This window comes from Lissotriton vulgaris, chromosome 7, assembly GCF_964263255.1.
Source record: "Lissotriton vulgaris chromosome 7, aLisVul1.2, whole genome shotgun sequence".
NCBI classification, from domain to species: domain Eukaryota; kingdom Metazoa; phylum Chordata; class Amphibia; order Caudata; family Salamandridae; genus Lissotriton; species Lissotriton vulgaris.
Window position 1 is genome coordinate 907,938,561 of NC_141695.1, and position 12,219 is coordinate 907,950,779.

Genomic DNA, 12,219 nt, shown 5'->3' on the forward strand with positions numbered 1-12,219 from the left:
TAAGTGGCGAGATAAGAGCGATGAGGGAGCTGAACGATGACACAGGCTTCCTTGTTCTTGATTCTGGAAAATTGGGCAATTGTAGAGGCTGAAAGACTTAGGTAGAGTGAATTGCAAAAGGTTAGAGATGTGATAGGCAGAAACAAGGAATTTCCAGAAGAAGCAAATATGATTAAAAAAAATAGGAAGGGGCTGTGCTGATCTGGGAGGAAAGGGAGAGCAAAAGGTTGAAATGGAAACCTAGCTCCCTATCTAATGACAATGCGTAGGTGCAGACCAAGTCTGCAAAGTCTGCAAAGCACCAACCAGTAGACCAGACAGCTCAGTCCTTGCAAAGAACAAGCATCTCACTTTTGTTTATGGGAATTTCCAGTGAATTGAATCATGTAAAAACTGCTGAAAGTAGGATGTGAAGTTTGCACAAGAGATGGTCTCAAGACAAATAAAAATCTGAGTGTTATAGGCACAGGTCATGAAAGACAGACCAAAAACCTGATAAGATTGGCCAAGGAGCAATATACATTAAACAAGTTGGACTAAAGGAAGCACTCTGAGGGACACCTTGGGTGACTGACTTAAAAGTGGATCTAAAAGGTAGAAGTTGAATGCTTTGGGTCTGGTAACCCAAATGCAAAGTAATCCAGATGAAAGCGTGTTCTGCAATGCTAATATAATTAATGTGTGACAACAGAATATATTGTGAGCTACTGTATGTAACACAGCCCACATAGCAAAGAGGACTAGAGTAGCTGTGCCTCACTGATCAAAGATCATCTAAGATTGCAACCAGGGTAGATTCAGTATTGTGCAGTAAGGTGCAAGGGATAGAAACGTAATTGGTGAACATCCAGGATAATAATGGATTCCAAGAATCTGGACAGTTGATTTCTCTCTCCAGAATCCTAATGGGTATAGGTAATGGGTAGAGGGCGTCCGATCATTTAGAAGGTAATGAGTAACCTTAGTCACTTTCACTATTTTACCAGTTTGAGCGTTTGAGTTGTATTTCCCCTAGAGTTTGGGAAAGGGGTACCAAGTTAGCAGAAGTTTCTTCTCTTAAATTGAGCTTCATCTATTTGTAAAATTGTGCTGCCCATCCACTAGGCTCTCTAGCTGTGAGACAGACCTCACCTCCCTCATGCTTGTAGACGGTAAATTAGTGCCTGAACGCATCAATGACTCTGAAATCACCTGTTTCCTAAGGGTGCACTAAGCTATGCCAAGCGCAATCATTTTGAAGATTCAGGAAACAATGAAACTTTTTATTTGTATCCAATTTTCTGGTCTGCAGCCACATCGGCAGTTCCTCTAATCTTGGCCACAAAGTGAAGAGTAAAAAGAGGCAGGCCCTGATAGATATCTAGGTCATGGCCCTTTGAATCAGTGTATTCATTTAATCTGGGTTATCTTGGAACCTTCTTGTGGCTAGCATAGGAGTAGGGTTTCAGTATTATCATTGCTGGAACCCTCGTAGTGTGACATACACTTTAGTCTTTTTAGTTCTGCTTCCAAGCCTCTTATCAGCACCAACATAGTTCTGATGTTTTCTAACACATGCATGATGATCAGCTGTCCGATTTAAACAACAACATGTATATTGACGCTCTGTTTAATATTGTACATATTTTCCAGTTTATATTCAGGACCCTGTCTTGTTGTTTTCTACGTATGAGGGCTTCATTTGAGTACCTGTGGTAAGATCTAAGTGAAACTCAATGTTGATCTACATGCCATTAAGAGTTTACACTTTAGTGTAGGGAAATGGGTTACAACCACTTTAGCCCTCTTCTTTTTTGTGTTTAACAGCCCTGGTTTTTGGACCTGTTCTGTGAGTCTCAACAACTGAGTTTCACTCACTGTAACCTTTGTAAAAGTTGATTGTGAGTGCTAGCCACAAATAACAGACATTAAAACAAGGTCAACTGCTGAGAGTGGGCCTACTGGGAGACCTTATGGAAGAAGACTTCCCTTGATACTTCTGTGGACGGGAGGTGTTAGAACAGGGGGTCTCTAGTTGGCAGAGGTAGGTACCACTGTCCAAATAGGGACCCTTGCTTCTAGTCAGGGTAAGGAGGAAACCCTCTGAGATAACACCTGCTCACCCCCTTGGTAGCTTGGCATGAGCAGTCAAGGCTTAGGCAATGTGTAAAGTATTTGTACCAACAGTAATACAGTGAAAACACCACAAACTGACTCTACAACAGTTTAAAAAAATAAAGATATTTAATCTAAACTACACAAGACCAAAACGACAAAAGTCCAACATACACAGTTCAAGAATATGGTTTCAAAAGAGTTCTTAAAGTTGCGATAAAACAATCCACAGTTGCGTGAATATTTCACAGTTGCTTCACGTTTAGCCAACAGTACCTTTAAATGCGATAAAGTTCCAAAACAGAAGCTAATGCGGTGGAAAACAAGCAATGTGTCATTCTGAAACCTTGGGGAGGGGATGCGACAGCCCCGCTCGATGTAGCGGGCATGTTGCAGTGACTCCGGTCTGTACGAGGAGGGATGCGATACCTTGTATGGATTCCGGTGCGGGGGTTCCTTAGTGAAAAAGCTCGCAAAGGCACGATGCGATGATCTTTGGGGCTGCGAGGATCTCTGAGGCAACGATGTGCGATCCAGCGGTGATCCTCCTCTGGTAGCTCCTCGATGCAATGGCTCTGCGGATATGCTCGCAGCAACGTGATGTGGTCCGCAAGCAAGCGGTGCGACGATTTCACCCCGTGACGACAGGCTCTGCGACAACACTTGCAGCGGTGGTAATCTTCCCGCACCGGACTGGTGCGTCCCGCAAACGAAGGATGCAACGGCTCTGGCAGCGGCAACAGGTGCTGCGACGATCTCGGCCTTCGTAGCAGGCAGGAATTTCCTCGCACTGACGGGGATGCGCTCCGCAAGCGAGCAATGCGACAAAACTTGCAGAAAGTCTTAAAAAATACTGGTTTCCAGCTTCCCAACCCAGGTACAACTTCCAGAGGCACCACAACTGGCCCAAGCATTCTAGGAAGGACAGAACTCTCTCAGCAGAGTTCAGGGAAGCTGAGGGTGAAGTCCTTTTGTTCCTGGGACTTCTTAAAAGGGAGCCAGCTCTTTTCAGGCCCTTGGAGATTCCTTTAAGCAAGGGGACACAGCACAAAGCAAAGTCCTTCCCCTCTCCTTGGCAGTAAAGCAACAGCAGGTTAGTCCAGCAGAGCAACAGCAGGACAGTCTTCCTTCTTCAGTTATAGCTTTCTCATTGGAAGAGATAACTTATTGATTCCAGGATGATCTAATTTTCTGTAGTCAGGGGTCCTGTACTTATACCCCTAAAAGTCTTTGATCCCTTTGTGCAGGAGGGCTCTTCGCCCGGTTTGAACCAGTTCTTGGTGTTCCTTGAGCACTTTATTTTCCTGACCTCTCCTTTCCTTTCAGAGAGAGGGGCAGGGTTGTCAGCCGCCCAGCAGGAGGTAGAGCCAGCATTGTGGAAGGCAGGCACAGCCCTATTCAGGTCCAGGTGCTACCCTCCCGCCACTCTAGATGCAGATTGAGCTATTCAGCCCAGGGATGGCCCACTCAGACTCTGGGAGCCACCTAGCCCAAACCAGACAGTCAATTCACAAACAGGCCAAGGCACACAGAAAGGTCAGACAAGAGAACAGCAACTTTCTAAAAGTGCTGTTCTCAAACACAGGATTTGAAAACAACCTTTCCTAAAAGATGCGTTATGAAATTCTGAGTTCAGGGATACCAGACTTTTATGTCCTATCTTGCTCCTATGGGAAGATATGCTGGTAGCCACTGTCGCCAGCATTCCCCATGATAGCCTATTGGGCAAGATAGCCTTACAACAGTGAACAATGAAAATGGCGGTAATTCACTACCAGAGCATGGCACCTGCACAAGTACATGCTCTACCTTTCACATACACTGCACCATGCCCAAGGGGGTACCTTGGGCCTTCCATAGGGGTGACCAAGGTGTACAGAAAGGGAAGGGATATGCCTGTCCAATGGGGACACTGACCAGGAGGACATGGCAGTTCACAGACTGCACACAGGCACTGCGGTGGCAGGCCTGAGACACCATTTTAGGGCTACTCATGTGGGTGGCACAATCAGTGCTGCAGGCCGACTATTAGCATTTGTTATCACCAGCCCTGGCACACACAGTGCACTTTACTACGGACTTCTTGGTGACACAAATATGCCAATCATGGATAACCAATCACATTATCAATTTACACAGGGAGCACTTGCACTTTACGCTGAACAGCAGTGGCAAAGTGCCCAAAGCATCTAAACCAGCAAAAAAACGAAATCCAGCACAGCATCAAAAATACAGGAGGTAGAGGCAAAAAGATAGGGGGAATACACGCCAAAGATGCCAGGTCTAACAGGAGGCCTCTATCAAGAGGACAGCCCCTGAATTCTACTGACACACAGGTGCCCTTCAAGTAGTTAGGAAGCCGTAGTGCTTGGGGAGTTCAGGAATGGAGTGGAGTTCTGCTGGAGGAGTTCTAGGCAGATGAGTGCCAGAATCCACAAGGAAGACTAGTCCAGGATATAAAGACCTAAGTCTCCCTCATCAGAAGGAGAGTAGTGAAGAAAACTGGATCCTAGAAATATAGAAAATGTTAGGGGCCTGAAAAGAACACTTCTTCTGGCTTCAGTGTACCACAACGACCAGAAAGAGCCAAGAATCATCCACAATGGTCTAGAAGTGCCAGACAAATTAACTATAGCCCCACCTGCTTGATTGTAGACTTCCCAGTGGGCTCTCAATGCAGCAAAGCTGAAGCACTCCCCTGCTGGTGCCGCTGGGTAATCTGGACAAGTGTGGTCCCCACATTTGACCAGACAGCTCGGGTGTGTGCATTTTATCATTCTCTAGTTTGTAAAATTCCTTGATGAGGGACTAGAGAAGATTTCCCTGGGAGTGGGCATGTACAATGTACCTCCTCCATAAAGTCAAAGTAATGAGCGCTATTGGACACAAACATCTCCAGATTTTATGGGATTCTCAATTGCCCCTTGGGACCGATGAGGGAGGGGTTAGGGTAAATATGCTTATAATATAACTTAACATAATAGAATGTAATATAACATACTATAATACAATTTAATATAATATAACACAACAAAATAATAATATAATATAATATAATGTTATTTTCTCTGGGGGACTCACTAGTTTCCTGGGGATCCCAAGGATCTTACCACCTCTGCATAGACTGAATTAGCTCCAGGGTTGAGCCAGAGCCCATGAGCACTGTGGTTTCCTGCTTCTCACTCCCTGTGCCTGTGTCTAGGGCTAGATGAAATCCCGAGCACCCGGAGTCCTAGCCTGCCTCCATGGGCAGGAGATCGGTGACTGACAGCTCCGCGCTGACACAAGAATAGAGTTGGTCAGGTGGGGCTTCTGTGCTGCCCTTGTAATAGCCTTCTCAGATACCCCATAGGAGGGGGTAGGGGAAACTGAGAGCGCATTACAAGAAAAAAGGAAGTGTAGCATTTAGTTGTAACTCTGGAAGAATAACATTTATTTTCGAGCATAGACTTGCCCCATAAGACCCTGGAGTGGGCCAAACATGTGCATATTGGCTTCTGTGGTTCCAAATGAATGGCAAAGGTGCCATCAATATTTAAAAACTAGGGAGCATATTCTCAAGGACTCTTCGTTGAGTTAAGAGCACTTTATCTCAGCCAAGTGGTGATAACTTTTATTTTTTATTATAAGTTCAAAAAAGGTCTATTTACATATATCAATTGCCAATATCATTATATACTTATTACAGTGTAGTTTGTCAGGTAATACATTGTACACAGTTGTGTTACTCCACAATATAGCAAACATAAGTTTCTGAATCCCCAATCCCGGGTATTTAGGCGGTTTTACGATAGTTCATGTGGGTTAGTCGCTTAAATCTGGGTGCGATTCTTCCGTTGGGGGGCACAAATATTGCCGCAGAACTAATTCCATTTGCCCCACATCCGCACCCTCTGGTGATAAATGTATCGCCCTATTCACAAGCTGGTGCTAACAGCCAATATCACCACTTTCCCTGCGATAGCAGCTGCAAAAAACATCACCACAGATGCCACCGGCAACTAACGCAAATGAGATGCAGAGAAGGATTTCCTGTGCAAAAAGCCACAACAACACCACTTTGCAACATTCTCAACGACCAGCCAGATCGGCGATAAGATCACAAAACATGCTATAAGGCACGTTAGAAGCAGGAATTTAACACCTGCTCTTACCTGGTATTAAGCCGGATGACAACCTGCACCAGGAAAGGGAGCCCAGCCCAGAGCCACACCTGAAGAACAACAGATGCCATGGAGCTACTGATGATGCAGCTCGGACACCCAAGAGGGCCACAACACCCACCAGCACCACCCCCAGGAACCCCCCTCCTCCCGGGCCCTACCCCGGGCACTCCTCCCTCAGATAAAGATTTTCACTTCAACTTTACGAAGTCATGAACAAAACAATTTGCCTGATGTTGCACAATTACAACAATTAACATTCATGTGTGGTCAGAAAAAGGAGAATCATTCATTCATCATTGAAATTCCAAACAAAAATGTAATTCAAATGTAACTCAAAACAACTATTTGGAGGAGTCTTCCCTGGATAATCTGTAAGTCACAGCCTGCAAGACAAAATTCAAGATAAGAAGGTGTGTCATGCACTCATCAAAGGACAGAGAGAGAGAGAGAGAGAGAGAGAACGAGAGAGTAAGAGAGAGAAAGAGAGAGAAAGAGAGAGAGAGGGAGAAAGAAAGGGAGAGAGGGAGAGAGAGGGAGGGAGAGAGAAAGAGAGAAAAAGATAGAACGGGAGAGAGAGGGAGAGAGAGGAATAGAGAAAGAGAGAGAAAGAGAGAGATTGTACAAGGAGCGCAAGGCCAATAGGGCTCCGGGCTTATACATGCCAACTGTTGTGTGTGTATCTCTATTGGTTCTCCATAAGCCTAGGGCCTGGCCTCAATTTCAGCGTGAAAGCCACATCACATTTCCAAAATGCAAGCAGTAGTCAGTCTAACATTAGGGATGAAAGCTCCTTTGTCTCAATACATAAGGCGGAAGGACATCTGTACCTTCGACCTTGGTCTTGAATGCAGCTGGCACCCCCTGAGAGAGATACCACAGCAGTTAATGACGACTCCCACACCCCGCACAACGCTAATGAAAGACCAACGTATCCACACCCCACACACTGAAGTCCGTGCTTGAGGTACTCCCGCATGGGATGCCATTGACACTAACGGACACAACAACCCATACGTCCAAATGTTGCACACACATACAACTCACATTGCTCCGAGCTGTGGCATATCATCCACATAACTGCCGCAGGTCAGAAGATTGCCTGTTACAATCACAATGGAAGGGCATCCCGGGCACATGCACAACCCCTTCCACGTGGAACTGTACTGTGCACGTATGCTGCATTTGTTGGGGGCACTGCCACTGGCAGTGTTGCGCATCAGTGACCATCTGAGCTTCCATATTGCGTGCGTCACCTGGGTGCAGCCCTGGTTCCACTGTCGATCATGCATATTCGAGTGACCCATGGATGTCTGCCTATCCAACACAACGGTAGCTGAACTGCATTATGACTTGTCTGTGTGCCCCTTGTTGGCCCACAACGAGGAGTGTAACCGTAATGGGATGCCATGATATTTGGCTTATGTGCTGGCAGTTGGGCATGGGAGATTGCACAACTCCTTGTGCGAAGTGACCACATCAAGGCGCTCCCCAGTTGGGCAGTTTTGTGGATTGGTTAAACGGCGTGGATGGAGCACATCTGTCCTTACTAGTTAATGGATTGGCAGGCTTCGTGTTCGTTGAATTCGACAACGAAGTACTCTTGGAACTGATTGCCCAGGAAGCTGCGCTTGCATTAATGAATGAGTAACTATGTTCCTGCAGCCACAACTGGGTGTAACCCAGAGTACAGGTCTCAACACCATTTTGCATCTGGGAGGAATGGTCACATATCCCACCACAACAGTGCACATGGCTGCATTCGCCTGAACTCAGAATGCATGTGCGTGCACCTACATGTGTTGACACACCTGTGCAAGGTGAGACAGTCTCATGGGTGGAGCTGCACAGCTTTGTTTGGTAACATTCCTAAATCTGACAAACTGCTGGAGGCAATGTAGTACTACATGTGACCTTGTTGGACCCTTTCCCCTGCTCACCGTCAGCAGAGCAGACAGTCAGCGCAGTCCGGTGGTACAGCCCTATGCAGATCCCATGGGCTGTGAGTCGTATCCCCTGACATGGGGCAATGAACATATGCCAAACATCACATGACTCGCCCAGCAAGTCAAGGTGGGCTAAGACCATGCCATCCGTAATGATTGGTGGTCATTTTTGCCTCCCCATTTCTTGCACCTCTATATGTTCCTATGCTGCCTGTTAGTGTCTGAAGCCTTGGTCTGCATGTTGTGGCCCTTGTCTTGCCCGTACTGACACGCACATGCTAATAAAGTCCATGCAACTTCACTAGTGTTCAACTGTGATGATTGTAGATTAGAATGAAAAATTGTGTGCCTCAATGAGCATTGTCCATACACAGGGAGGGACTGACTGAGGCATTTCACTTGGGGCGAGTCCCCATTGACAGCTCCACCTCTGTGAGCCAGACATTGTGGTTGGGATAGTTGCTGGTAGACCTGTGCTCTTATGTGTCTTCAGCAATGTGAGTATGGTGTCCAACTTCCTTCCATGTGGATCAATGTGATCCATCAAAACAGGCTGTGTCCACAAAGTTGAGTGTGAGTAGGTATGCAAAGTTCTGTTGTCACATGTGATGGGGACACTACTTTGGGCCTCCTACTGAATTTGACATTTTTACACACAGCTCTATTTAATACATGGATTTGTGGGTACGATGGGGGGTTGCAAGATTGTTGCTCATGATCAATGAGGCCACAGCAAGTTCACACCTTCACAGTCCTCTAATTGGCCATGTGGGTCAGGGTCAAACATGTACATTGATGTTGTTTCCCAGGGTGTACATTTTGTGCAATCAATGTCCCTACATGCATCCATACTTTTATACTCGATTGAACATAGACATGACACATCTATGTGATTTGGAATGTTTTATTCACATTCTGTGGAGTGTCGGGGCTGGAGCAGTACATGGCCATGCATACCCCATGTTACATGGTTGCCCAGTGGATGGCCATCCAGATCCTGGGGAATGACAAGTTAATTGGAAGAGGAAGAGTTCAGTCCACAGCCTGGTTGCTGTGTCATTGGTAACCAGGGCAGATTTGGCAGTCCATGTCGGGGTCCAGGTGAATGTCACAGGGTGTTTCATGGGACAGTGGAAGGTGTTCCAGGGCGTGATGCAGAGGGCTGAAGCAAGCAGGAACAGGTCATATGGCGGGGATGAACGCTGCAACCTCCTTTCTCACACAGAGTCATTACCATCCACATCTTGGTCCTCTGATATGTCTTCTGTGTCAGGTGTGTCACGTGTGTGTGGTGATGTTATGGCTGTCTCACTGTGTGCCACTGGCACATCAGGGGGCGGAGGTGGTATGGCTACCTCACTGTGTGCCACTGGCATATCAGGGGGTGGAGGTGGTATGGCTGCCTCACTCTGTGCCACTGACACATTAAGGGGTGGAGGTGAGTTGTCGAAGTCCCTGCAGCAGTCATCTAGGACAGGCTCTGTGGCAGCAATGGCAAGATATGGTTCTGCAGGGCATGGGAGTAACCAGCTACATCCGGCTGGTGTACATCAATTGTAGCCATCCTTCCAGCCTGCATCCACTCCAAATTCTCCATTGTCCTCCACATGTGTGACAACTCCTGGCTGACATTGCTGGAGCCTGTATGACTAGACAGTTCTTGTATCTGAGTAATGGCTCCAGCAGGGTCAGCCAAGGAGTGTTGCAGAGCATGGAGTGGACAGTGGGTGTCCATTAGGGATTGTAAGTGGTCCCTAATGGGACTCATACACCCACGCATGGCATCAAGTTTGGCTGTATGAGGTCGAAACCCACTTGCACCCGTTCAGCCAGCGCCCTCTGGCAGTCTAACACTCGGCGTTGGAATGCCAAGTGTTGTTCTGGTGGGTCCTGGGATCCAGCCATGGTGGTGGGTGCTTCCTGCTGAGTGGGCTGTGCAGGGAGTGGGGTCCCCTCGATGTAGCTGGGCTGCCCTGGTCCTGGATGTGGGGTATGGAGGCTGTCCAAGAGCTGTTGGAGGGTATCTGAGCTGATATCCAGGGGGTCCTCTTCATCATCACTGTAGAAATGTCTGGTCTACTCTGCAGGAGGTATTGATTGTCCCTCTGCAGTATAAAGGGGAGGTGCAGGTTAATAGTGTGTTCCATGTATGTTGACGCATTGTACATGTTTACATACAAACTGCATGACAATGTACATTGCGACTGTTTGGGAGGAGCTGGCTATTTGATGGGAGACAGTGGAAATTTCGACTACATTGATGGATGTGAGGTTATACTTGTACATTATCATCTCACAGTTTCTTGCTGTGCCAGATGTGATATGCCAGTTTCTACGCACAAACGGCACCAGTTGTGTCCTCTGCTCTGTAGTGAAAGTATTGCACTTTATACCACCTTGTCGTCAATGTTGATGTGGTGTGATTGCTATGTGTGTGTGCTGATTTTGGGAGAGTCACCCTGCAGCTCTGATTTAGCGGCCACTTATCTCTTTGAGGCGGTGTGCCTTTGACTTGTGTGCTTTTACGGTGCAGAGATGTTGGCGACTTGTGTCATTTGTGCTCTCGGACGGTTTTTGTACTCTTGTGCATTGTTTTTCTGCAGATGTGTTGTTGATGTCAGGGGTTGTATGTGGAAGTGGATGTGTCAGAGTGTGACCTGCTCCTCAGCGTCGTGTTGTGCACCATGTCGTGTATTTTGACTGCAGCCATGCTATTGGTCATGTTGTGTCACTTGCATTGTCAGTGTGGCTCACAGAGCTGCTGCTTTACTGGTTTCAGGACATGTCCATGGGTAGGTTGTGAGATTGGTGATAGGGAGGGGGCCCATTTGTGCACATAGTGGATGGGGTCTACTTGGTATTCCTATGTGTGCTGCAGCGTGCCAATGGAATCAGGGACATATTCCACAATCATTGTGGGTGTGCAGTGTGCAGTGTGCTACACATAATTGTGCATGTGTGCCATTGTGCCCGTCCCCCAAGTCCCTGGTCGTTACTCACCCTGTTGCTGTGGGTCAGGTCATATCAAGCTGTGTCCGGACCCCCAACTCCTGCCACTGTCTCCACACTGATGACTGTGGCCACTATTTCCTCCAGTTTATCCAACTCCTCCTGTGGCGCAGGACTCCCACCTCCAGTCGCTGTTGCTGTCTTCTGGTTGGCAGCGACTTTCTGCTTTGTTTGGCTATTCACATCATGCCAGCGCCTCTTGACCTCCTCCATTGACCTCCTCGACACTCCGACTGCATTCACGTTGTTCATGATCAACTACCTTATTTCTGTTTGTGTTGCCAATGACACAGTGGAGGTGACGAACAGTTGTTGGTAGTATTCTATCACCTCGGTGACCATGATCCGGTTTTCCTGCGGACTGAACCCTGTCTTCCTCTTCCTCTTCTCCTTGCCCTTCCTCGGCCATGGGGTTCCTGGCTGGTCCTCCGTGGGGCTTGTGGGGTTCGAGGCATTAATTGGTGCTACGCAGTTTCTTTTGGTTTGGGCGTGGTTTTTTTTGTTGCTTTTATAGTGCATTTTCTGTATAACGCATGGGAATTGCAGGCCTGTTGTTGGTTATTGCTGATTTTCGTATAGCGATTTGGAGCATCTCAACTTTTTTCGCGTTCCTGTTTCGCATTTTTTCGGCCTCACGTTGATTTTAATGTGGTCATTTGGCGCGTTATCTTGAGAGTATCGCATGTTACCGACGTGTTGTGAATAGGACGTTAACACAGAATTATTTTCCCACGATAGACGGTGATATGGAACATTGTGTTAACCCATTTTGGCGATGACTATTGCACGTTCTAGAGAATATCGCCCTAGGGTTGCTGGCTGCAAGGAAGAGTGGCTTCTGCATGAGCACACCTCTTTTTATTAGGATTGATACGCTAACTCTCTCTCGGAGTCGTTTTGGTAACACTTGGAGAGATGTTTCCAATGTTTCAAGCATCCTTGAAGTTAGGTTTTTAAGTTTTCTGGCTTTGTGAGGCAAGGACTTTTGTTATTGTGTCCTGAGGCTA